This window comes from Juglans microcarpa x Juglans regia, chromosome 4S, assembly GCF_004785595.1.
Source record: "Juglans microcarpa x Juglans regia isolate MS1-56 chromosome 4S, Jm3101_v1.0, whole genome shotgun sequence".
Lineage (NCBI taxonomy): Eukaryota > Viridiplantae > Streptophyta > Magnoliopsida > Fagales > Juglandaceae > Juglans > Juglans microcarpa x Juglans regia.
Window position 1 is genome coordinate 26867965 of NC_054601.1, and position 25236 is coordinate 26893200.

The window sequence follows — 25236 nt, forward strand, 5'->3', positions numbered from 1 at the left end:
TCAGTACTAAAATGAATCACGGAAGTAGAACGACAACCCAAGAACGCATTGAGAAAGCTTTTCACCAAAAACCAGAAAACAGAAAAAGGAAAGAGAAGAAATGGCAATTATCAATATTCCAAAAGGCAGGAACAAAGAAAGGATGATCAACCACTCTCGTTTACTCTTTCACAAATGCGTCATTTCCTTCGTTAAGCCCTGATTCCGTCAAGCTCTGTGCTAAAAGTCCAATTTTTTTTTTAACTTAATTACAAGTGTGAAAATGTAAATATTATAGAAGAAATATGACACAGATATTTGTTTTTGGGGGTCAGAGTCTGAAGAACTAGATCATCACATATGGTATCTAAACTAATTAATGAACTGTGCTAAATCTTTAAAACAAACGATGTGGAAAAAAAATATATCATATATATGAAAGAATTTAATTAAACATGATGACTCATAAATTCCTACTTTTGATCTAAAAAATCGTGATCGTACCTCACTTTAATTTCTTCCCCTCGATGATCTGCATTAAAAGTGCAAACCAAGAGCAAAGATGCCAAGATGGTCAACGGAATCAATTAATTAGATGAAAACCAAGATCGACCGGCATTTAGCAGTGATTAATACTGTTCGGCGAAGTTGGACATATGACTGACTCTTTATAGTGGGAAGAGTACTGAATATATATAATGCAGGAAAAAACAAGCACTTACAACCAATAAAGTAAAAACAAAAAAGTATGACACTTAAAAATGACCAAGAGAGTAAGAGTCTTTGTTTACGATATGAGTTTCATATCATCCTATCTCAATATTTTTATTATTTTCTTCTCAAATATTATATAAAATAGATTCATTTTAATTTAATTATTATAATTTTCTCAAACTTATAATAAAATATAAAAATAATTTAATTTTTTTAAATCTCAAAACAAAACTAATATTATAATAATATTTTAACTTTATAATAATTTTTATTTAACTTTTTCTACATTATTTCTTAAAATACCATAATATGTCATAACTCAAATCATTTCAATACCATTCAAGAACTATTACACGACTATCCACAAATTTTTAATCTCTATCTAATTTCTCAAAGATTTCCTAATTGTAAATTCAGTTATTTGAATTTATGATTAAAATTTTTAAATTTTGCAATTAGAACTTTTTGTCAACCTGACGTGCGTATTCTAGGTGACACGTCAGCATTTTTTAAAAAAAATAAATAAATGATTTTAAAATGTGGTTGTCACACGTCAGCAATTAGAACTTTAATTTTAGCAGCTGCATAAGTAAAATGTATATTACGAGCACAACCGATGAATAATTCAGATGCAACATCTAAACATAATAATGCGAAGCTGGACATATGACTGAGTCTTTATGGTGATTGGTGGGAATAGTACTGAATATGTATAAATAATAACTAAGAGAGATGGGAAAAATTAGAAGCAAGTACGTACCTCTGATCTTTTGCTGCTCTGAAATATGAAGACCGCAAAACAATGACGCTCATTGATGGAATCGATTTTAAAACTGACTAAGAGAGTTAGAGTCTTTGTTTACCATATGAGTTTCATATCATCCTATGTCATTATATGTTTTATTTCTTTCTCAAATACTATATAAAATAGATACTTTTTAATTTAATTATTATCTAATTATTATAATTTTCTCAAACTTATAAAGTAATATAAAAATAATTTAATTTTTTCAAATCTGAAAACAAAAATAATATTATAATAATTGTTTAACTCTATATTATTTTTTATTTAACTTTTTCTATATCATTTCTCAAAATACCATAATATATCATAACTCAAACTACAAACTATTTTAATATCATTCACAAACTATTTCATGACTAGTCATAAATTTTTAATCTCTATCTAATTTCTCAAAGATTCCCTAATTATAAATTCAGTCATTTGAATTTATGCTTGAAATTTTTTAATTTGACAATTAGTACTTTTCGTCTGCCAGAGACGCCTATTCTAGGTTGCACGTCAGTATTTAAGAAAAAATAAATCAATTAATGGTTGTCACAAGGGTGTGTAATCGATCTAGTTTGATTCGGTTTTAAACAAAATTTAAGATCGAACTTGTTTATGCCGATTTTACATTTTTCAGAACTAATTACGCACTAGTTACTTTTCTAAACTGGTATCTCCGATTTTTACAATTTTCAGTCCAATTTTTCAATTTTTTTAAATATTAGTTTGTCATTAAAAATCTATTAATAAAAAAAAGTGCTTTAAAAAATCTGTAGTTGAGAATAGAAAGGAGATTTCAATCATGTAAGAGATCTAAAGCACTGAACTGGACACAAGACTCTTTGCATTTTACTGATAATTGTTTTTTATATTCTCCCAAACTCAGAAACAAAAAATGCTAGCATTTTCAATAGGAAAAGTCTACCCTGCCGCCTCACTTATACTGCTCGGTGTGATCGCTAGGTGTTTTTTTTTTACTTAATGATAAATGAAGTGATTTTAAGTGTATTAGTATATTTTTTTATTTTTTAAAAATATTTAAATATATTAAAAAAATATGAAAAGAAAAATAAAGAAAAAATAAAAACTCAAAATATGCTGTGTGGTAAAACAGATCGGGCTACTCTATAATATTTTTAATTTAATCATTATCTAATTATTAAAATTTTTTCAAATTTTTATTTTTTTAAATAAAATAAAAAAATATTAAAAAATAATATTTTAAATTTATAATATTTTATATTTAAATTTTTTTATACCATTTCTCAAAATACTATCATAGATCACAATTAAAACTATTTTAATATCATTCACAAACTATTTCACCAATTTTTAACCTCTGTCTAATTTCTCAAAGAATTCCTAATTCTCAATTCAGTCATTTGAATTTAGGCTTGAAATTTTTAAATTTGGCAATTAATTAGTACTTTTCGTCAACCTAACACGCGTATTCTAGGAGGCATGTCAGCATTTTAAAAAAATAAATAAATAATTTTAAAATGTGGTTGTCGCTGTGTCCGTTGCGTGGCAACTTGACAAATACCAAACGATATGCGAAAGAATCACCAATTACCATCTTTTTGGGACAAAATTGGCATCACTCAAACAATCCCCAAATTAAATATTCCTTCATTTTAATTAAGCTTACTGTTCGTCCGGTATTGTTTGAAAATTTTATTTTAAACTCGGCCTATTATAATAAGAGAAATTTAATTTACAATTCTAATTAAGAGATTACTTGTACAGTCTCATTGATAAATATAAATAAAAGAGAAAAAAAAATTATTTTAAAAAGAGTTAGTCTACATATATTTTTTAAATAGAAACTATTCATGCAAACTCATACAGTTATGTTTAAAAAAATTTTAAAATTATAATAATATCTTTTTTAAAATGATACTTTTTTCTCTTTTATCCTTATTTATTATTGAAACTGCATATACAATCTTCCATTTAGAACTGTAAATAGAATTTTTATTTTAAAAAAAATATTTTTATAATTTTATAATTTTTTTAAACATAATTATATGAATTTGTATCAACCATTTCTATTTAAGAATTGTAAGTTGACTAAACTAATAATGTATGGGAATATGCAATTATCATGTTATTAAAGAGCTAGAATTAACAATACTAATTATGTAAGCAACGTTTCATGATTTTGATGTCCAGCCAGCAGAAAAGCTTCAATGGCAACAAAAGTCATGTAGCCTGACAAAGCAAGCAAGCTGGCTGGGAATTAAAAATTAAAAATTGCCAGTGGAACATGATCGATTACCCACTCCCCAGCTAGCTACCTTCTCTTTTCCTAATCCAGCAACATTGTAATAAAAAATTAACAAAAAAAAAAGAGAAAAAGCTTCCTAGTTGGGGTAGTCCCGCTCGTGAGTTAAGAGATGATGCCAATTGATTTGAGTTAGTTAAGATGAAATGAATTGTTTAATTTTTTTAAAATGAATTTGAATATCTTTAAATATTAAAATAAATTTATATAATTTATGTAAAATTGGTCAATCGTATGATTTCAACTAAGCTTTATATATTCTGTTTACGTTATCCGATCCATTAATTGTCATGAATATAAAGTATTTTAATGTATTTTTAAATATCATTTAAATATAAAATATTTTTTATTTTGGAAAATTATAAGACTGTGTATTGCTCACGTATATATATATATATATATATATATATATATAAATAATGACTAAGAAAAAACAAGCACTTACAACCAATAAAGAAAAAACAAAAAAGTATGACATTTTAAAAATGACTAAGAGAGTTAGAGTCTTTGTTTACCATATGAGTTTCATATCATCCTATCTCATTGTATATTTTATTTCTTTTTCAAATACTATATAAAATAGATATTTTTTAATTTAATCATTATCTAATTATTATAATTTTTTCAAATTTCTAAAAAAACATAAAAATAATATTATAATAATAGTTTAACTCTATATTATTTTTTATTTAACTTTTTCTATATCATTTCTCAAAATACCATAATATATCATAACTCAAACTATTTTAATATCATTCACAAACTATTTCATGACTAGTCATAAATTTTTAATCTCTATCTAATTTCTCAAAGATTCCCTAATTATAAATTCAGTCATTTGAATTTATGCTTGAAATTTTTTAAATTTGGCAATTAGTACTTTTCGTCTACCAGACACGCCTATTCTAGGTTGCACGTTAGTATTTAAGAAAAAATAAATCAATTAATGGTTGTCGCTAGGGTATAATCGGTCTAGTTTGATCTGGTTTTAAACAAATTTTAAGATCGAACCTGTTTGTACCGATTTTATATTTTTTAAAATTGACTACGTACCAGCTACCACCTAAACTGGTATCTCCGATTTTCACAATTTCCATCCAGTTTTTCAATTCTTTTAAATGTTTGTTTGTCATTAAAAATCTGTTAATAAAAAAAAAAAATTGCTTCAAAAAACCTATAGTTGAGAATAGAAAGGAGATTTCAAGCATGTAAGAGAACTAAAGTACTGAATTGGACACAAGACTCTTTGCATTTCACTGATAATTGTTTTTTATATTCTCCCAAACTCAGAAACAAAAAATGCTAGCATTTTCAATAACACGAAAAGTGTGCAAATAATATTTTTTTAAAGTATTCTTTCAGTTCTATTTAGAATTATTTGTCTCCATTGTTGTATTGTATCTATTCTTTGAGTTCCTCTATTGAGCACACTAACATTTTGTAGGTATTTTCTATAATTGTGGATTGATTAGGAAATACTTGTCGACATTCTTTAATGGTGATAGAAGTCTTTGTCCTTCTGTTTTAATGTATCAAGTTATGAGCTTTATACCACCTTCATTATTTCATCCCAAGCAGAAAAAATCTCAGAAATTTAACCTAACAATTTACATATACTTAATACTTATGATAGAAACTTGAAAGTAGTTGGGTCCTATATACATGGTTGTTGAGTTGCATAATAAATGCAAGCGGGTGAAATTCAAATTCGAAGTGAACACGAATCACTTTTTCATTCTTTGATCAGAAAGAAAATCTATGGGTTCGATTAGGTCTTAGCTCTCTGTCACATGGCCGAAATGAATATCTAAATCTAACAAGTAATGAAATGAAAAAAAAAATGGAGAAGCATTACCGTGAGGTGAGGCCGAAGGTTTGTGTGGCGAGGAAGAGAGGTGAGGCGGCAACTGGCGAGGCAGAGAGGCGAGGAAGAGAGGCGAGAGTTCGAGACAGAGACGAGAGCAGAGAGGCATAGATGAGAGTGGGGCAAAGAGGCGAGGCAGAGAGTGAGGTAGAGAGGCGAGAGTCTGAGACAGAGAGGAGAGGCAGAGACGAGAGTGGGGCAAAGAGGCGAGGCAGAGAGTGAGGCAGTCTGCAGAGTGGCGAGGAAGAGACAAGAGTGAGGTTTGATTTTAGCCTTTAGGGTTTATTGGCATTATTGCTTTTGGAAGTCTAAACGGTGTCATTTAGACTGTTTTCTGGAGATTTGGAGAGAAAGCGGTGCCATTTTCTGTTGGTTTCTTCTATGTAAATGGTTCTTCTTCTTCTTCTTCTTCTTCTTTTAAATGATAATTATAATTTTTATATATTTGTAATACATTTAATACATAGTTATAGACTATAGTGATTTAGTTATAGTGATTATTAGACTATATAATAGTAATAATATTAGACTATTAGTATTAGTTATATATTAGTATAGCAATATAATATATTAGACTATATAATAGTATTAATAGTTATATAATAGTTATATATTAGACTATATAATAGTATTAATATTAGACTATTAATATTAGTTATATATTAGTATTAGTTATAGTGATTTAATATAACTATATTAGTATAACTATAACTATAGTCTATATTAGACTATTAGTATTAATTATATGTTAGTATTAGTTATGGTGATTTAGTATAACTATATTAATATAACTATAATTATAGTCTATATTAGTATAACTACAAATGTCCTATGTACTTATCAAAACTTAGTGACAATATTTGAGTGATTTTTTTCTTTTTATATATTATATATAAAACTTATATATATAAAATATTTTGTATAATATTATTTTTGTATAAAACTTATATATCTATAATATTATTATTATTTTTTTTTCTCCAATCGGGCCGGTCCTGAAACCACAGACCGGAACCGGACCGGGTCATACTGGTTTGTGCAAATAAAGAACCGGTTCCAGATTGGAAAACCGGCCCAACCGGTCCTATTCGGTCCCATTTTTCAGTCCAAAATTACACCCCTAGTTGTTGCTGTGTCCGTTGTGTGTTGTTATTGTCATATTGACAAAGATAAATGATAAAACAACTACTCCTTTACAATTTTTCTATAATTTTCTAATAAAATAATATTTTTTTATATATTTATTTTAATTTTGATTTTGATTTGATGTGTTTGAAATTTTAAAAAAAAATTATTTTATTAATAAATTATAAATAAAGTGTAATTCGATTGTAAGGCTATCATTGCTCACAAATACCAAACGACAAATTCTCCGAAAGAATCACCAAATTAGCAACTTCTTGGGACAGAATGGGATCACCGAAACAATTACCAAATTATAAAAGCATTCACATTGGGGAACTTATGAAATTTAAGTAAAAGAATCTTCTTTCTTTATAATTATCCAATTTTGAGTAACACCGTACTACTCATTTTCTATTCTCTTCCTACTGATCTATTTAAATACGAGACGTGCTAGGTACAGTCCGCTTAAGCAATCCCCACGTACGCTATTGTTTGTTGTTTGTCCATATCAGCTTAGGTCGAATGACCAAATTGACCTCTTGCTGCTTTCAGCCTTTCACGAAGAGAAGGAATTCAAAATCAGAAATCATTTTGCTGCTATTCATCCCGCGAGACCCAGATTTTTCCTCCACCACCAGCGTCGTGCTCATCTCCTCCACCACCGGCATTGTGCTCATCTCCTCCATCACCATCAGCTTGTAACGTCGACCCAAAGCAAAAGAGAAAATCGTTTTGCTGCTAGCAGCCCCGCGCGATCTAGATTTTTTTTGTCTCCTCCACCACCGCCATCGTGCTCAACTCTTCCACCATCATCAGCCGATAAATTCGACCCAAATCAAACGAGAAAAATTGAGACCTCTGCCACCCTCGATAAGAGGCCTCTACGCCACTTGAGATCATCTCCTCCACCATGAAGTTGCTACCAACTAGGTAGTTGCTCTGTTCTCACTCTTTTTTCTTGGTTTCAGTTTCGGCTTTAATAATGCTCATATGTTTGAACAAGCTTAGCTTGCAAATTATTAAGTTCATAAATTTATCTTTTTTTTCCTGATGATAAGTAAGTATGACATTGTCTTCCGAAGAAACTACCTACATTCATCTGAATTTAGCATTTCAAAATCATCATTTGGCTATGCCAAAAAAAAAAAAAAAGGTTAGCAAAAAAGAAGGGCAATTTCCCACTGCTGTAATTTTTTTTTTCCTTCTATATCAGTGTTTTATATTGTTTGATTTATTTTTTAAAGTGAATTAGAGAAGCATGATATGACATAGTTTGTTTCCCTCAAGGAACCTGTTTTCTTGGGGCTGTGTAGATGAAGAATATGCTTTAGTTGTGATCAGTGGATTGCTTTTTGTGTTAAGACTCTGGGTGTTCTTACCCATTGTTATTACCTGATTATTAAACATGTTCAGGAATAGACTATCTGCTTTGCATTCTCCATTATCAGTCTCTTTTTTCTTCTATTCTTATTTCTTGCCGATCAACATTCTCCTAAGTTGTGTGGAAAACTTTACCTACTGGAGTTTCTTAATTCATAACCTTTTTGGAATAGTGATATTTTAGGTATTCACCTTCAATATTTCTATTGTTCTATTGTACTGAGATTTTTTAATCATTTATTTTGATTATTTTTCAGATGTAACAAGTGAAAGTTATAAAAATATAATAGTTTTATTTATTTTACTCATCATTGATGAGATATTTAAAACTGTTGCATAATACTATGGTCCACCCATGTCATGGAAACTCGTCCCCAAATTCTTGTGACTATGGTTCAAGCGCGCCCGCATGTGGATTGAACGGCCATATTACTCATGATTAGACTATGATTCTCTTTACTACTAATGTTTCATGATTAAAGAATTATAACGCTTGTCAAATTAATTTTTGATGAGAGGCATTTTATTTAGACACATTCTTACTATTTTGAGATGTAAAGGATGAGAGGCATTTTATGTAGACACATTCTAGCTATTTTCTTAGTCAATGATGATCGATAGGTGCCTTCAAAGTACATTATAGACAAGTGGCAGAATGACATTAAGCATAGGTATGCTCTCATTCGAAGCAGTTATGATGATTTGAGTAGTAAATCAGCTGCTAGAAGGTTTGCTAATTTGATGAAGTTATGCTACGAAGTCGCTACAAATGCAGCTGAAAGCGGTCATGATTCAATGGATATGGTACAGAAGTTGTTGGCTATGAATTTGAGTTACACAAAAACCAAGACACAACATGTACTTGTGAATATTGGTACCTACAGTAGAGAAATGGGAAGTTCGAAAAAAATGTTGAGTCTTCGCATTGTTGGAGGTAAAGGGAGGCTTCTATCGAAGAGGATGACATCTACAGTAGAGAAGGTTATGAGGAAGCCACCAAATTTATGTAGACAATCCGAGACCCGTGCCAAGAGAAAGAGGAAAAATGCATTCAATTTGCTTGTCATATTTATGCAAAGTTGTTTCATAAATCTATTTAATTTAATTACGTATGGTTGAAATGTAAGGAAGTCAACTTCCGGATAGTATCATAATTACCTAGCAGAATGTAAAGTCAAATACTACAGGCAAATATGTGCACAAGAGTGGTGGCAAAAAGTGCATGGTCAGAGCATGTTGAGGTCCCTATAGACACCATTAGTTTTTGGAAATTGGACAGCCTCCTTTATATATTAAGGTAGAGTGCAGGAAAATAAAACTTAAAATATAAAACATGATCCAGTTTTACATGCATTGGCTGATTAGGAAGCTAGGTGCAAACCATATTCCGAAATCAGGATTAAAGTAATCAATGAACCCATGAAATCTCCTGATCGGCAAAACCAGAGATCTTTACATTTCATGAAACTGAGTCCTTCTCACATATTTACTCAAACAATTGGACTACAACTTTGACTGCACGACATTTCCAATACGAACTCAACACAGAATTTCTAACAAAAACGTGTATGAAAATGTAATTAAAGATGCTTTTATTTCCAAAATTATCAAATGCCTTAATTAATTAATTTCCAATACAAACTCAATACAGAATTTCTAACAAAAACGTGTATGAAGATGTAATTAAAGATGCCTTAATTTCCAGAATTACCAACTAGCTTAATTTCCAATTCGAAATCAAACACAAAATTACCAAATGCCTTAATTTCCAACAAAAAAAGAAAGCATAACAAATGCAGTAATTAAAAATCTATTCTTATTTGAATTGCTCAGCTGGAATGTGTATGAAGATGTAAGGAATACCAAATGCCTTGATTTCCAACAAAAATCAGAAAGCATGCCAAATGCCTTAATTAAATATGTAAAGAATTCGAATTGCTCAGCTGGAAAACCACATTGCAATAACAAAGAAACATTGCCATAAAACAAAATTATCATAAATCAACCTATCTCACGAACGGAGTGAAATTAGGGCTCAGATGGAGTGAAGTTGGGCTGGGCCCAGACAGAATTACTCTTTTGGGCAGAATCAGCTCCTCCACCACCTCGCACGACGACGTTAAGGCTGGACTCAGACAGAATTACTATTTTGGGCGGAAGCAGCTCCTCCACCACCTCGCACCACTTCGTTAGGGCTGGGCTCAGACGTACGTAATTACTCTTTTAGGCAAAGCTTCGGTCTCAGGGAGGAAGGAAGAGCAATCTCTCATGAAGAAGACCAGCCAAACGAGGAAGGTGGAAGTCATCACGAGGAGAAGATCTATCTCGAGCAAGACGACATCGTAAAACCAACTTAGTAAAATGGGGCGTTTTTGCCACGTTGGCGTGCACGTCCAGTCCTCTGATATGGGACTGCATAAAAATTTTCTCTTTAAGTATTCCTTCATTTTAATTAAGCTTAAAGTTGTTTGAAAATCTTATTTTAAACCTGCCCCATTATAACAAAACATTCTAATTTTAAAAAATACATAATCAAGAATAGGATGAATATGTTGGTTTTTAAACTTAGAAATGATTAAGATATTTGATATAAAGTAAAAATAACGTGAACCATTATCTTTGTTCAATGTATTAGTTAAGTTGTTTAGATTTAAATGAAAATGTGTCTTGGTACTTGAACTAATGTATGCTTCTTGGGGATATGAGCCTTAACCGCTTCCCAACCAAACAAAGGGTTGTGTCATTTGGTGAATTAGAAATATTTTCAATATATTCTCTAATATTTGAGAAGTTGTGACTTTTTAAAAGTGTTCATTCATTTTAGTTGTAACTTTTCACAAATACTCTTTTGTTTATATAAGTTGTGACTTTTCACAAGTACCATTTCATTTATGTAATGTCACTTTTCGCATGTACCATTTCATTCAAATAAGTTGTGACTTTTCACAAGTATCATTTCATTACAGTTGTGACTTTTCACAAGTGCCCTTTAGTTCTCTATAAATAGGAAACCCACCCACAAATTCATTAACTCCATATTCTTTACAAAAATTAGAGAAACACTTTCTCCTTCTTTTTATCTTTTTTTCTTTTGGCTTTAACTATTTTATATCGGGTTCGAGAATCTCTTTTTGTGTGCACCGACGAGGAGATTAATGGGAATCGACGTTGTTGTATCTTGGGAGTAGATTGTGAAGAAGCCTAAATGCATGTTTATAATTGGAGGCGGCGAAATCTACTCTAAGGTTTTGAGCATGTAAAAAATACATGTTTTATAATGACGGGATACATTACTATTTTAATTTTGATTATTAAAAAAATAGGTAGTGATAAGGTCACTGTCCATCTACTACCCAAGTGCATTTCAAGTTTTTTTTTATTTTTTATCATTTTATTTTAATTATTTTTTTAACATCCTTAATCATTAAGAAAAAATTTAAAAATATATATAACTTTACTAATACTCAATTTTTTAATCATTAAGTAAAATAAAAAAAATAGTAGTAGATGGTAGGGTTGCAACCCAATGCCATCCAACCGGGTCTGGGGCCCGTCCAACCCAACCCGGAACTATTTTGCGCGCCAACCTGGTCCGACCTGACCCGGTATTGTGCGGGTCGGGTCTTTGGTTTTTTCCCCCCTAAAACCTTTCGTCCTCTGTTTCCGTCTCTGTCTCCGTCTCTGTCTAGGTGCCTGATCTGAGGGGTTTTGGGCTTTATGAGTCTGTAGCCGTCGATGATAACAGAATGGGCGGAGTCACGTCTTCAATCGCAGCCAAGTTCGCCTTCTTCCCACCAAGCCCTCCGTCATACACTGTGATAGAGGACGACACGCGTGGCGACTGATTTTATATTCCAGAGGCCCCAATGAGGGACGACATCAAAATGGATGTCCTCAAGCTCCAGAACCGTAAAGGAAATGACATCATGGCCATCCACGTCGAGAATCACAAGGCATCGGCCACTTTGCTCTACTCCCACGGGAATGCCGCTGATTTGGGACAGATGTTCGAGCTCTTTGTCGAACTCAACATTCGGCTTCGCATCAATCTCATGGGGTGATTTATCTCTGTGCTCTTTTTTTCTTTTGAAAAAACAAACTGTCTTTGTTCTTGTTTCTATATGCTTTTTCTTTTTGAATTGAAATCTGGGTTTTGAGCTATGGGTTTCTTCGTCGTTTGAGCCTTGAGGTATATGTTTGCCTTGATTTCTGGGTTTAAACTTGATGGGTGTTGCTTAGTTTGGTGAATTCTTCTTAGAATTGCACTTGTGGTCTTTGATGTGTAACCTTAACATTGATGGTTCTGCTTTAAACCACACCGATCTAGAAGAGGAATGGTTTGTTACTCGTAGCACATTTTCGAATTCGACAGGTTCGACGGGTTATTTTTCCTAAAACCCGTCTTCCACTTTTGACCCGATGAACCCGCCTTTCACGGGTTGGGAATGTCGGATCCTTAAGACGGGTCGGGCTGAAGGCCCATTATGCATGGCCCTAGTAGATGGATAATATTAAGATAATAATTCTATCATTATTCTTAATTAATATATAATAAGACTGATGTATATATGAGAATATGCATTTATCATGAAATTAAAGTGCTAGAATTAACAATACTAATTATGTAAGCAACGTTTCATTGCTAAGTCCACAGAGGATTTCCACAGAAATCCTCTACCGAATACACAAAATCTTTTTTTTTTTTTTTTTAATCTTTTCTTTCACTATTTTTTTAAACTATTTAAATATTTTTTAAAAATAAACAAATCACATATTCATTTAAAAACACTTACTTAATTATTAAGTAAAAAAAATTAAAAAAAAAATTTGTAAAAATTCTCGATAAATTTTTTTTGTAGACATAGTGTTTTCCATATAAATATGGTTGTTCTAGCTTGATGCATTCATATTGACTACAAATATTAATATTATAAAAGCGTTAGAGAAGATAAAGTGTCAATTGTACAAAAATTTAAGCAGCCTCACAAGGGTTTTTAATGCCTCGTTTGGTTAGATATATGAAAATAAAAATTGAATAAAAATATTATAAAATTAAAATATAATTTTTTTTATATTATTTTATTTTGATATTTAAAAAAATTAAATTATTTTTTATGTTTTATTTAAAAATTTAGAAAAATTATAATAATTATGTTATAATTTTGTAAAAAAATTTAAAAGTTAAAAATTTAAAATTTAAAAATATTTATTAAAAAGAAATGAAATGATTTTTAAAAGTAAACCAGGTTTAAACCTAAAGCCCATCCAAATGATGGAAAGTTAAGCCCACTCGTCTACTGATGATAAAAAATGAACAGTTGTGTTATACGTGGCCATCTACCGCTTCACTAGTCTTGTTTAGATGTTAAATTTAATTGAGATGAGTTGAATATTTTATGAATGATAATTAGTTGATACGGTAAAGTGAGTTTTGTGTGACTTATCTAAGATGAATTTAGATGTTAAGATGAATTTAGATGTATTTATAGAAAGTTAAAAAAGATTGTAAATCTCGCATATAAAGAGATGTTGAGTTGAAAAAAGTTATGTGTCCCACATGTAAAGAGATTTTAAGTTGAGAAATTCTATTTGCAATCACCATTTGTAGGGTTGTACAACAAACCGGCAAACCGACCGGGACCGACTCAGACCTGCCGTCGAAGCTCGGAACCGGCCGAAACCGTCAGGGAACCGGTCGACCGTCGGTGGTAATTTATCAAAATCGACGTCGGCCAGTTCGGTCCTGATTTAAACCAGCCAAAAACCAAAAAACCGGCCGATGTCATATATACATATATATATATATTTTAAATATATTCATTCATTAAACGACGTCGTTTCACTTAAATAAGTGAAACGGCGTCGTTTGCATCTTAAGGTTAGAAAAAATAAATAAAGGGAACGGCGCCGCGCCGTTCCAAGTAGGGCATATTAATCCCAGCCCTGTTTCTTTCCCAGTTTCCCCCTCTCTCTTCGATTTCCACTCAGGCTCTCGCCTCTCACTTGTCACTCTCAGCGTCGTTGCCTCCACTCCACTCACGGTTCACCGACGCCCAGTGGTCCAGTCCACCGTTCAGTAGCGGCGCAGCCTCCACCGCTCAACGTTTCTCCAGCAAACGGCGCAGCCCGAGAGCCTCCATTTTATTTTTTAGGTATGAACCATTGAACCATATGATTTTAATTTTTGTGAGATTTATTTATTTTTTATAAGTATTTAGCAACATTTATGTTTTAGAAGTATTTTTTTTTGTGAGATTTATAAGTATTTTTTTTATAAGTATTTCAGCCCGAGAGCCCTGTTTGTGTTTTCTGGTTTGGTGCATTCACGGATTGAAGATGTTTTATAGATTTTGTAGTTTGTACAATGAACAATCGGTGGTTTTTGAAGATGCAGTGTGCATTTCAATTTTATAGATTGACAGTTTTGTAACTTTTGTTGAAAATAAAATAATTTGTGATGTTTATTGAAATTTGAAAGTAAAATTTATGATGTGTTTTAAATAATTTGTGATGTTTATTAAAAGTAAAATTTATAATGTGTTATAAACAATTTGTGATGTTTATTGATAATAAATGTTCATAATTTATTGAAAGTAAAATAATTTGTGAGATTTATGAGCGATCTAAAATGTAGATTAGAATCTTAGATTTGTGATGTTCGCCACGTTGCAAACTAGCTACTATGTAATTGACAATTGTGGTGATTTTTTGCTCTTTCTTGGTTTTACATGTTAGATGGATTCTTCGTCAAGTCCAATTGATCTTGATTCGAACTCCGAAATACCAAAACCCCCGACTTCAAGTGCCCCTAATAGTAGTAATTGTCCACTTCCTAAGAAACGGAAGGGAAATGATCCGTCAATTGTTTGGGACCATTTTACAAAAGTTGAGGGTTGTTCCGTAGACGATCCTAAGGCTAAGTGTAATTATTGTGGCAAGATATACGCTTGCCACTCGAAGAGAATCGGAACTTCAACCATGCAAAACCATCTATCTTCATGTTTCAAAAATCCTCATAAACGTGAGCCTTTAGATAAATATCAAACAACATTGGCAGGTGAGGTATCCTCGAAGGGGTTTGGAGAAACTGATAATTCTTTAAGAAATCTTGTAACCCATAAATATAGTGAGGAGGCTGTGAGGATGCCGCTTGCGAAGATGGTAATTCTCGATGAATTACCATTTAAAATTGTTGAAGGGCAAGGATTTAAGAAGATGGTTTGGTTGCTTGAACCTAGATTTAAAGTGCCATGTCGAGTGACGGTTGCAAGAGATTGTATGAAACTATTTACATCTGAAAAAACCAAACTTAAAAAGTTATTTAAAGATGGGGGAATGAGGATTTCATTAACTACCGATACGTGGACATCGGTACAAAATCTTAATTATATGTGCCTAACTGCTCGTTTCATTGATAGTGATTGGAAATTACAGAAGAAAATCATTAATTTTTGTTTAATCCCTAATCATTGAGGGGATACCATTGGAAAATATGTTGAATCGTGCCTCCTTCATTGGAGCATTGATAAGATATTTACTGTTATTGTTGATAATACAATTGCATATTTGAGACATTTTTTGACAGAGAATATGTTGGAAGGGAAGTATATGCACATGAAATGTTGTGCTCATATTCTGAATCTTGTCGTGAATGAGGGTCTTAAGGAGTGTGATGATGCCATTACAATAGTTAGAAATGCGGTTAGATATGTGCGCTCATCCCTGCAAGATTAGACAAGTTTAAGAGATGTGTAGAAAAAGAAAAAATTAATTGTAAAAAAATGTTGTGCCTTGATGTGCAAATCCGATGGAATTCAACTTACATGATGTTAGAGGCTGTTGAGAAATTTGAAAAGACTTTTGGCGAATGGAGAGTGAGGATTACAATTTTCTTTCTTACTTTAAGGATGAAAACATTGGCCTCCTAGAGCTGACGAGTGGGAGATAGTGCGGGTTTTTGTAAAATTTTTGAAGATGTTTTATGATGCCACTTGTCGATTTTCTAGTTCTTTACATGTCATGGTAAACATAAGTTTTTTGGAGATTTGTAGGCTCCAAAAATGGTTGGTTAGACTGTGTGAGAGTGAGAATACTTGTTTGATGAGCATAACCATTAGCATAAGAATGAAATTTGATAAGTATTGGGGTTCATTGGATATGATGAATTTGTTGTTGTTGATTGCAGTTCTCCTTGATCCACGTAGCAAGTTGGGGTTTCTTACTTTTCACTTGAAAAAAGTTTATAATCACAATTGGGCTGAAGATTTGTTGTCGAGGGTGAGACAATTATTATCAGACATATGCGGAGTATAATGCTACGTTCGGTTCTTCTTTGAGTAGCAGAGAACATCTTTCCCCTCCGTCATCTGCCCTTCCAAATGATGATGAAGACAATCATGAGTCACAACTTTTTTATGAGTGGTTGCTAGTATCGACTGCCTCTGGATCTACAGCTACCAAAACAGAGATTGACAGGTATTTATCTTATGGTTGTGAGACATTCAGTCAATCTTTTGACTTGTTAAATTGGTGGAAAGTGAATGAGCTTAACTATCCTATACTTGCGAGAATTGCACGAGATGTGTTAGCCATGTCTGTTTCCACGGTTGCATCAGAGTCCGCATTTAGTACAGGAGGTCGTGTACTTGATCATTTTCGAAGTTCCTTAGCTCCGAGAACTGTTGAGACACTTATTTGTACTCAGAATTGATTGCGACATCCGTCAACGCCAATTGATATTCGAGACTCCATGGATAATGTTGAGAGTTTTGTAGTAGAATCTGGTAATGTGTTTTTCTCATTCAATTTCCATATTCATTTATTTTTATAATTTAATTTAATTTTTTTTCATTATCTTAATTTATTAATATTGATTATTTGGTGTTTTCTTATAGAGTTAGGAGCATCATACATCACAATTATTGATGATTGAAGAGTCGAAGAGTCGAAGACTGCAATTGAAGAATGAAGATTTTTTGGGTTTTATTCAAGAACAATTGTTATTTGTTCTTACTTGCTTAAGACAATTTAGTTTTGTTTGTAATGTGTATTAAACATGATCTAGTGGAGTTTTTTTATTTATTTATCTACTAATTAGTAATTTAATATATAAGATAATAAGACTATAAAATATAAGTAGTATATATGTACTAGTTATTAGTTACTAATAATATATACATGGCATGATTAAAATTAAAAAGAAATTGTACTATTAATTGCAAAAAGAAATTCTGCAAAAAAAGTCTAAATGTAGATGATCTTGAATAACAAATTGAGCCTAAAAAGAGGTTGGATTGGGTCTTAAAATGGCCCAACAGAGTGGTTCAAACTGACCCAAAACATGTGGCCCAAACCGGCCCAAAACCGACCAACCGACCGTAAATCAGCTGGTAACTGAATTGGCCGATTTCCACTAATAATCGGCAGGTTTCGACCAGATTGGTCTCCCCAGGAAAATCGAACTATCGGTTTCGGTTTGGGCCCAAAACCGAACCGATAGTTCAGTTTTTCAACCCTACCTACTTGGGGACTGTATGTGTAGACTCTTTATTAAATGAGAAAAAACATCATTTTAAGAGGGATACGCTTATATTGCAGTCTCCAAATAGAGACTGTATCTATCATTGCTCTTTTAAATTGAGATGAATTTAATAATTTTAGAATTAAGTGATTGAATATTAGACTTAATTTTAAATTAGACTAAACATAATTAATTTCAATTCAATCCAAATTTCAATCGCAATTTAAAGTAGAGGCTAGGATTGATATAAAAATTTTATCTAATTTAATAATCATAATTTTTTAAATTTTTATTTAAAATATAATAAATAATTTATTTTTTTAAATTTTAAAATAATATTAATATTAAAAATAATTTTTTATTTAATTTTTTACTGTCATCTCAATTTACTGTAAATTTCCCCGATTTAAGTTGGATCATCCGCGCCTCCCCACCCCCCCGCCGCCCCCCGCCCCCGCGCCCGGCCCGGGCCCTCTCTCTCTCCCTCTATCTGATTTCAGGTTTGATTGTTCCTTTCTGCTGAGCTCTCAAGGGATATTCTGGGGTGAGCTTCGAAGTTCTCTCTTTCCCTGTATTTTTTTCTCACTCCTGATTTTTATCTCGTGGGTTGATATTGTTCTTTCATTGTCTGGGTTTTGTTTCTTTTCATCTGATTCGTAATAAAGGTTGCTCCTTTTCTTGGTAGTACTCCATTTTTGGGGGCGATTCGACTGAGGAAGTTAAATATTTACACATTAGGAGTATGTACTTAAGCTTGCTAAGTGTTATTCTTCACAGTTTGCACTTAAGTTTGCCAAGTGTTATTCTTCACAGTTTCATCGGGTCTTGCGCTAGGTGTGTTACATAATGATGATCTTTGTTTCCCATCTGATTTTGTATAGTATATGTTGTACTCTTTGGTTGGATGTTGAGAAGGTTGGGGAAATTAAGAGAGAAATGATAATGGGTACATTGGGTAGTCTTTTTCCGACTTCAGTTTTAGCCGCATCAGCTTCATACTCTGCCTATGCAATTTCTGTTATCCGGTAGTTTGGACTTTGGAGTGTGGACTCGTAATATATTGCATTTACTGCTGTTTCTGAGTAGGAAAAAAAATGAATATTCTACTCGATTGGGCCTTTTGGATATATATAATCTAAATTTAAATTTGTGCCTGGGAATCGAGTTTTCTAGCTATTGTTTGAATATATATTCTCCTTTGAGGTTTTAGGGTTTTAGCTTCAGTGAAAGCAAGTGATGTGTGTGTGGATATATTTATGTATATATGTGTGTGTGTGTGTGTGTGGATATATTTATGTATATGTATGTGTGTGTGTGGTAAACCTGTTTGCTAGCTTCGAAACGATGAAAATTTTGACTTTCTTTTCAAAGAAAAGGTTTTCCGGCAAAAAGAAATAAGCAGTCAAGAGTTGGATTATCTTGCATTATTTTTGAAAAAGCACCTCCTTTTTGGCTATCCGAACATCATTGGAAGGGAGGGATTTATGAATCCAATTACCATAGCTGAGAGCATACTTTGATTTTTAATTATGTTCTAGTAGACCTTTTGGTTGATTGTATTGCTTTCCACCTTTGTCTGTCCTCCTTTTTCCATTTTGAGGTCGTCTTATGTAATATAGTTCTAATAAGCTGTTTCATTTAGAACACATTAAACGATGGTGAATGCTGTGGCTGTTCTTGGCAGCAATGAGGGTGTAGTGGGACTATCTACTTCACCCAAGAAGCTGATGGTAACTTGGAAATCCTGTCTGATCATCCAGCAAGTGTAGATGTCTCTATTTTTCACATTTTGAAAGACATTTTGTTTCAAATTTTCAGGCTCTACAACAGTAACTGGAAATATTTCTGGCCTTAAGCCTGGTCTCCATGGCTTCCATGTTCATGCACTTGGGGACACAACAAATGGTTGCATGTCAACTGGTATAGTCCAAAGAGATGATGTTTATTTCTTCGTATCTAAAGCATCCAGTCCAAGAGCAGAGTAAACCCCACTTTGCTCCACATTAATCCCTTTTGTCTTTAATTTTATTTTTAATCTACCTGCTTACAGGACCACATTTCAATCCTGCTGGCAAAGAGCATGGTGCTCCTGAGGATGAGAATCGGCATGCTGGTGATCTTGGAAATGTCACTGTTGGTGATGATTGTATGTGCTGTGTTTACCTCTATCCCCTTGGTCATTCGTTGACAGCTTCCCAATCGTTGGACTCTATCATGTTCTATAATCTGCAGGGGAGTAACCCAACTTTGAGGATGAGCTGCTGAGATCTTTCTTGCCCGCCCAACTTTATATGAAAAGCCAGCGGCAGCTAGTTTTTAAGTTCCTAGTTCTATCTCCCATTTCTCTTCCCTGAGTCATCTACTATAGCTGCCCTTCTGTTTATTTTACTCTACCTTAACTCCATTGCAACCAAGTATTTTTCATTTATCTGTGATTTTTATATTTGTTGGGGGGAGGCTACCGGCTACATGTACCAAGGGAAAGGTGAACACTTCTATGAGTACCCTTGATCTTGACTTGCCAAAGTGGCTGTAACCAAATCAAGTGGCTCATAGAAGTTAACTGGCCAGTCCTTGTGAGATCTCTTTCTTCGATCTCTGTCAACAATCTGCTTACCGAACTTCTAACGTTCTTTTTTTTTTTTTTCTTTTTTCTTTTTTCTTTCTAATTATTGCTATTTTTTATTTTTTGGATGGGTAAAGAGAAGGGAGAGAAGAGGGAAATGGCATAGGATTTAGCCGTTTTAAGAGACCCTTCTCAAACATCAATTGTTAATACGGGTCACCTTTCAGGCAAGCTGCTTTGATTTCCCAGCAGTTTGCGTCTAATGGTGCCTACAGTCTTCTACCAAAAAATTTACCAAAAAATAATATGCAGAGCAAATTGTTTCTGCTGTTAGTTACCTGATAAGAAGGCTTAAGATGGGTATGTATTTTGTTCTGACACACAGTGGTGCACTAATGGATGGTATCTCTTTTCATACAGGGACAGCCAAGTTCACAATAATTGACAAGCAGGTGTGTTTCATCTTCTGTTTAAGTTTTACTTGTGCACATATATTTAGTTACTTTTCACTGATGTATTTTACAATTTTGCAGATTCCACTTTCTGGACCAAATTCCATTATTGGAAGAGCTGTTGTCCATGGAGATCAGGATGATCTTGGCAAGGGTAAACTCTTGAAACACAATGCTTGAAATCGTTCTGTTTTAGTTTTATTTTCTGTATATTCATGATTAAAGCCAACTATATGTAAACCACTAAGTCACAATTGGAGCATCTGTGTTGATAAATTGTTTTACTTGGTAAACAAGAAGAGTAAGGGCTTTTATGTTGTTTTTGTTTTTGTGGGGGTAAAGGTCACCACTTTAAGCTAAAGCTCTAGATATTTAGGGTAAATATTAGAAAACTGAGATTTTGATATCCCCTTTCAAGTTTGTCAGAGGTTAAAAAAATGATGTTACTCTCAAGTCTGAAGCCTTTGAATTGGTTTCTAATATGGACTTCTGTTATTGAATTTTTCCCATTTCCCCAAGTGCTGTTGAAGTTATTCTAGAAAAGGTGCATTAGGGCACATTTGAACACTGTGAATTCTCAAAATTGTCAAAACTTATCATAATTCTCAAATTTTTTCATAATTTCATTCCCAAGCATCACTCTAAACACAAAATTTTTCAATTTCAAATTTTCAACTTTTTCATCTAATCATTACTTAATCATTATTCAAATACAAAAATCAATACAATTTTTACAAATTTTAAAATAAAATGCAAAAATAATACAATTTTTACAAACTTCAAAACAAATTTTTTTTCTAAGTAAAAGTAGAATTTTTGTTGATAAGAATAGGCATGGCACAAGTACATAAGAAGTATACACAAAAAATGCCTACGTTCCACTAAGCACTAGTGAGGGATACAATCAAATCATGAAAAATGTCTCATTACAACTAATGACCGAAGCCCAAGAAAATAAAGCATTATAAAAGAATCTCTTCAGCTCATCCAAGAAACGCTCCCTGTCTTCAAACAATTTTTTTTATCAAAATAAAAATAATATTAAAAAATAATATTCAAACAATTTTATAATTTTCTAATATTTTTATTCAGCTTCTTCTCTCTCATTTCTCAAAACCTAATAAAACATCTTCACTTAAATCATTTCACTACTATTCACAAAATTCTGATATACTCCAAGTGTCCAAACATGCCCTTAGATTGGTTTCTTCTTGTAGAGGTACTTGTAGATTAGGGCTGTATATTTTACTGTCTCCCATTTTCCTGTGATAATCACTGTTTTTTATGTACTTATTCCATTGTTTTTGTGCATTTATTGCCAAAGCATTTGGATTCGGTCCTTAATGCTAATGAATATCTGGACATCAGTTCTTGCTTGACAAATTGATGCTTCTAGATTTCCCAGCATCAATTTGAGGGGGGATGTCACGAAGATATGATTTGAGTATCATTATTGTAATTTTAGTAACATTTTCCTTTATAGTTAGATACTTTCCTTTCTAGCTAGATATATACATAACTGTGTAAATACTTACCTGGCATAGATATTAGGCGCTGGAAATTTGGCATTTATTGTGTAAAATCCCTTCTATATAATGAAAGCAATCCTTATCGAAAGGGTATTCAAACCAATTTGACAGAGAATGCATATGGTCATGTTAACTAGGATTTCTTATGTTACTTGGGTGGTGTGGTTTTGGGGAAAGATGGATTTCATGGATTAGGCATTGCATTACTACAGCCCCTTTTTTCAGTTTTGGTGAATGGTGCGCTGGAGGGGTTCTTTAACAGCTCTAGGGGATAAAGGCAAGGGGACCTTCTTTCCCCTTTTCCATTTGTCATTATCATGGATGCACTTAGTTGTATGTTGGAAGCAGTTGTTGATGGAGGTTTTCTTTCTGGTTTCTCTGTGGGAGGTGTTAATATTTCTCATTTTCTCTTCGCTGATGATACTTTACTTTTGTGTGATCTGCACAATGGTCATATTCTATATTTGAGGGCTCTTCTGATTTGTTTTGAAGCTGTCTTTGGCTTGAAGGTGAATCTTTCGAAGTCTGAAATGGTTCCTGTGGATATAGTGAATAATGTTCAAGGTTTGGTGAACATTCTGGGTTGTAAGGTCTCTTCGCTGCCCTTGAAATATCTTGGCCTTCCGTTGGAGGCTGCTTTCAAGGTGAAATCTATTTGGGAGGGTATGTTAGAAAAAAATGATAGAAGGTTGGCAGGTTGGAAAATGATTTATTTTTCTAAGGGCAGTAGATTAACTCTTATCAAAAGTATGTTATCTAACCTCCCTTCATACTTTCTTTCCTTATTTTTGTTACCTGCTAGTGTGGCCTCTCAAAATGAGATGATGTTTCGTAATTCTCTTTTCGAAGGTATTGGGAAGTAAGCTTAAGCTTCACCTTGTTGGCTGGGATAAAGTTTGTTTTCCGGCATCTTGTGGTGGTTTGGGGGTGCATAACTTGAGGATCTTCAATAAAGCACTTTTGGAGAAATGGTTGTGGAGATATCAAAGGGAAGGAGAGAGTTTGTGGAGAGTCGTTATAGATTCAAAATACAGGGAGTCTTAGGAGGGTTGGTGTTCTAATGAAGTGAGGGGGCATATGGTGCGGGGTTGTTGGAAAAATATTCGCTCTGGATGGGAGAGGTTCTCCAACTTTTTCAGATTTGAGGTTTGGAAGAGGTTATGGGGTCTATTTTTGGCATGATGTTTGGTGTGGTTTAGGGCTCTAAAGTATGTTTTTCCTACCCTACTCTTCTTATCAAAATTTTTTTTTTGTACTCTTTAGCAGATGTCTAGGGACAAAAGAAGCTTTGGCGGCTGGCTTGTTGGTGTGTTCTTGTGATACTCCATATGATAAGGATAAGGGTAAGTGGTGTAAAGGATCCCACATTGCTTGAGAATGAGAAGTTCTTGTTCTTTATAAGGTTCCAATGGGGCTCTAGTTGTATCATTAATTAGTCCTTTTGGAGTATAGGCCATGTGGTTTGAGCCTTCCATTGGGGCGTTATACTTCCAATGGTTTTTTCCATTGGAATGTCAGTTTTTTAGAGTGGCTCATGACTGGGAACTTGGAATGTTTGCTGATTTTTTTGACGACTTGTATGCTATGTTCTTTTGTTTGGTAATGTGATGGAGGATAGGGTGATTTGGACTCTTGATGGAAATTCTAGGATCTCGGTGCGTTCCTATTATAAGGCTCTTTGGGGTTCTCTAATGATTATTGTTTTTCTTGGAAGGCTATTTGGAAGTTTTAAGGTCCCTCCTAAGATTGCTTTCTTTATATGGACTGCTTCTCTTGGGAGAATCTCACCACTGACAATATGAGGAAATGTGGTCTCATTATTATGGATTGGTGTTTCTTGTGTAAGAAAAATGGGGAATGGATCATCTATTGTTACTTGTGATGTGGCCAGGTTCTTGTGGAATGAGATTACTAACAGGACTGGTGTGGTATGGGTTATGCCTGGCAGAGTGGAAATTTTGAAGTGCTGGACAGGTATTAGGGGAAATATTCACATCTCTGCTGTGTGGAAGATGTTATTCCTCTTTGTATTATGTGGTGTTTGTGGATGGAGAGAAATAAGAAGTGCTTTGAAGACCAGGAGCCATTCCTTGGATGAGCTGAAGAGATTTTTTTTATAATACATTATTCTCTTGGGCGTCAGAGTATTTAGTTGTAATGAGGGCAGTTTTCATGATTTGCTTGCATCTCTCACTGTTGTTTATTGGTACTTAGGCTTATCGTGTGTATACTTCCTGTGTACTCGGGCTTTGCCTATTACATTGTGCTTAATAAATTTTTTACTTATAAAAAAAAAAAAAAAAAAAAAAAAAAAAAAAAAAAAAATTCCTGTATACTTGAGCTAAGCCTTTTCCTATTAATAAAGTTTACTTATAAAAAAAAATCATTGCCACTTCTAACTTAATATAATTATTTGATATGTAGGGGGACATGAGCTTAGCAAAAGCACCGGAAATGCTGGTGGCCGAGTAGCTTGTGGTATGTAAATTATCCAAATCACCCAGAAGTATGATCGATGCATAATTTGAACATAATTTACAGCCCATTTTTAATTTGTCTATTTGATCTATGAAAAAAATCTGCATTGTGGTTTTTTCTATATCCTTTTGTCTTGTCTTTTACCTTCTGCTCGCATGATGTTTAATATTACCACGGAATTTTGTACAGGTATAATTGGTCTGCAAGGATGAACTGCTGCTCCCAAAACCGTTCATCTAGTGTGTAGGCATTATCTCCTGCAAGTAGGCTTGTGAAGGACTTCCTGAGTTCTCTTCTAAATAAATGACAAACCTTTGCGTTGGGTCTGTATTTGTGATCTAAAATTGGGTGCTTGTGCTTTGTTTCCTTTTCATGTAATGCCGACCTCTTTCTTATCAGTATTACATAATGTTGAACAAATTTTCATTCGCCTTAGTTTTAATGGGTCTTCTTTCTTCCATCAGGTTTAAATTGCCCCTTTTCATCTCTGTTCCTCATGATAATACGAAAACGTTACGAATAATTGTGATTGTATATGGTCTAACATGGTAGAAT

General features: G+C 33.1%; 1 non-coding gene and 1 pseudogene across 1 annotated transcript; both read left to right on the top strand.

The window, feature by feature from the left end:
* The first annotated feature begins 19045 nt into the window (after positions 1 to 19045).
* Positions 19046 to 25116, top strand: LOC121262417 (annotated as a pseudogene).
* LOC121263883 lies at positions 20184 to 20289 on the top strand. Its single transcript, XR_005940370.1, has one exon. It is a non-coding gene; the product is annotated as a small nucleolar RNA snoR109 (small nucleolar RNA).
* Positions 25117 to 25236: the final 120 nt, after the last annotated feature.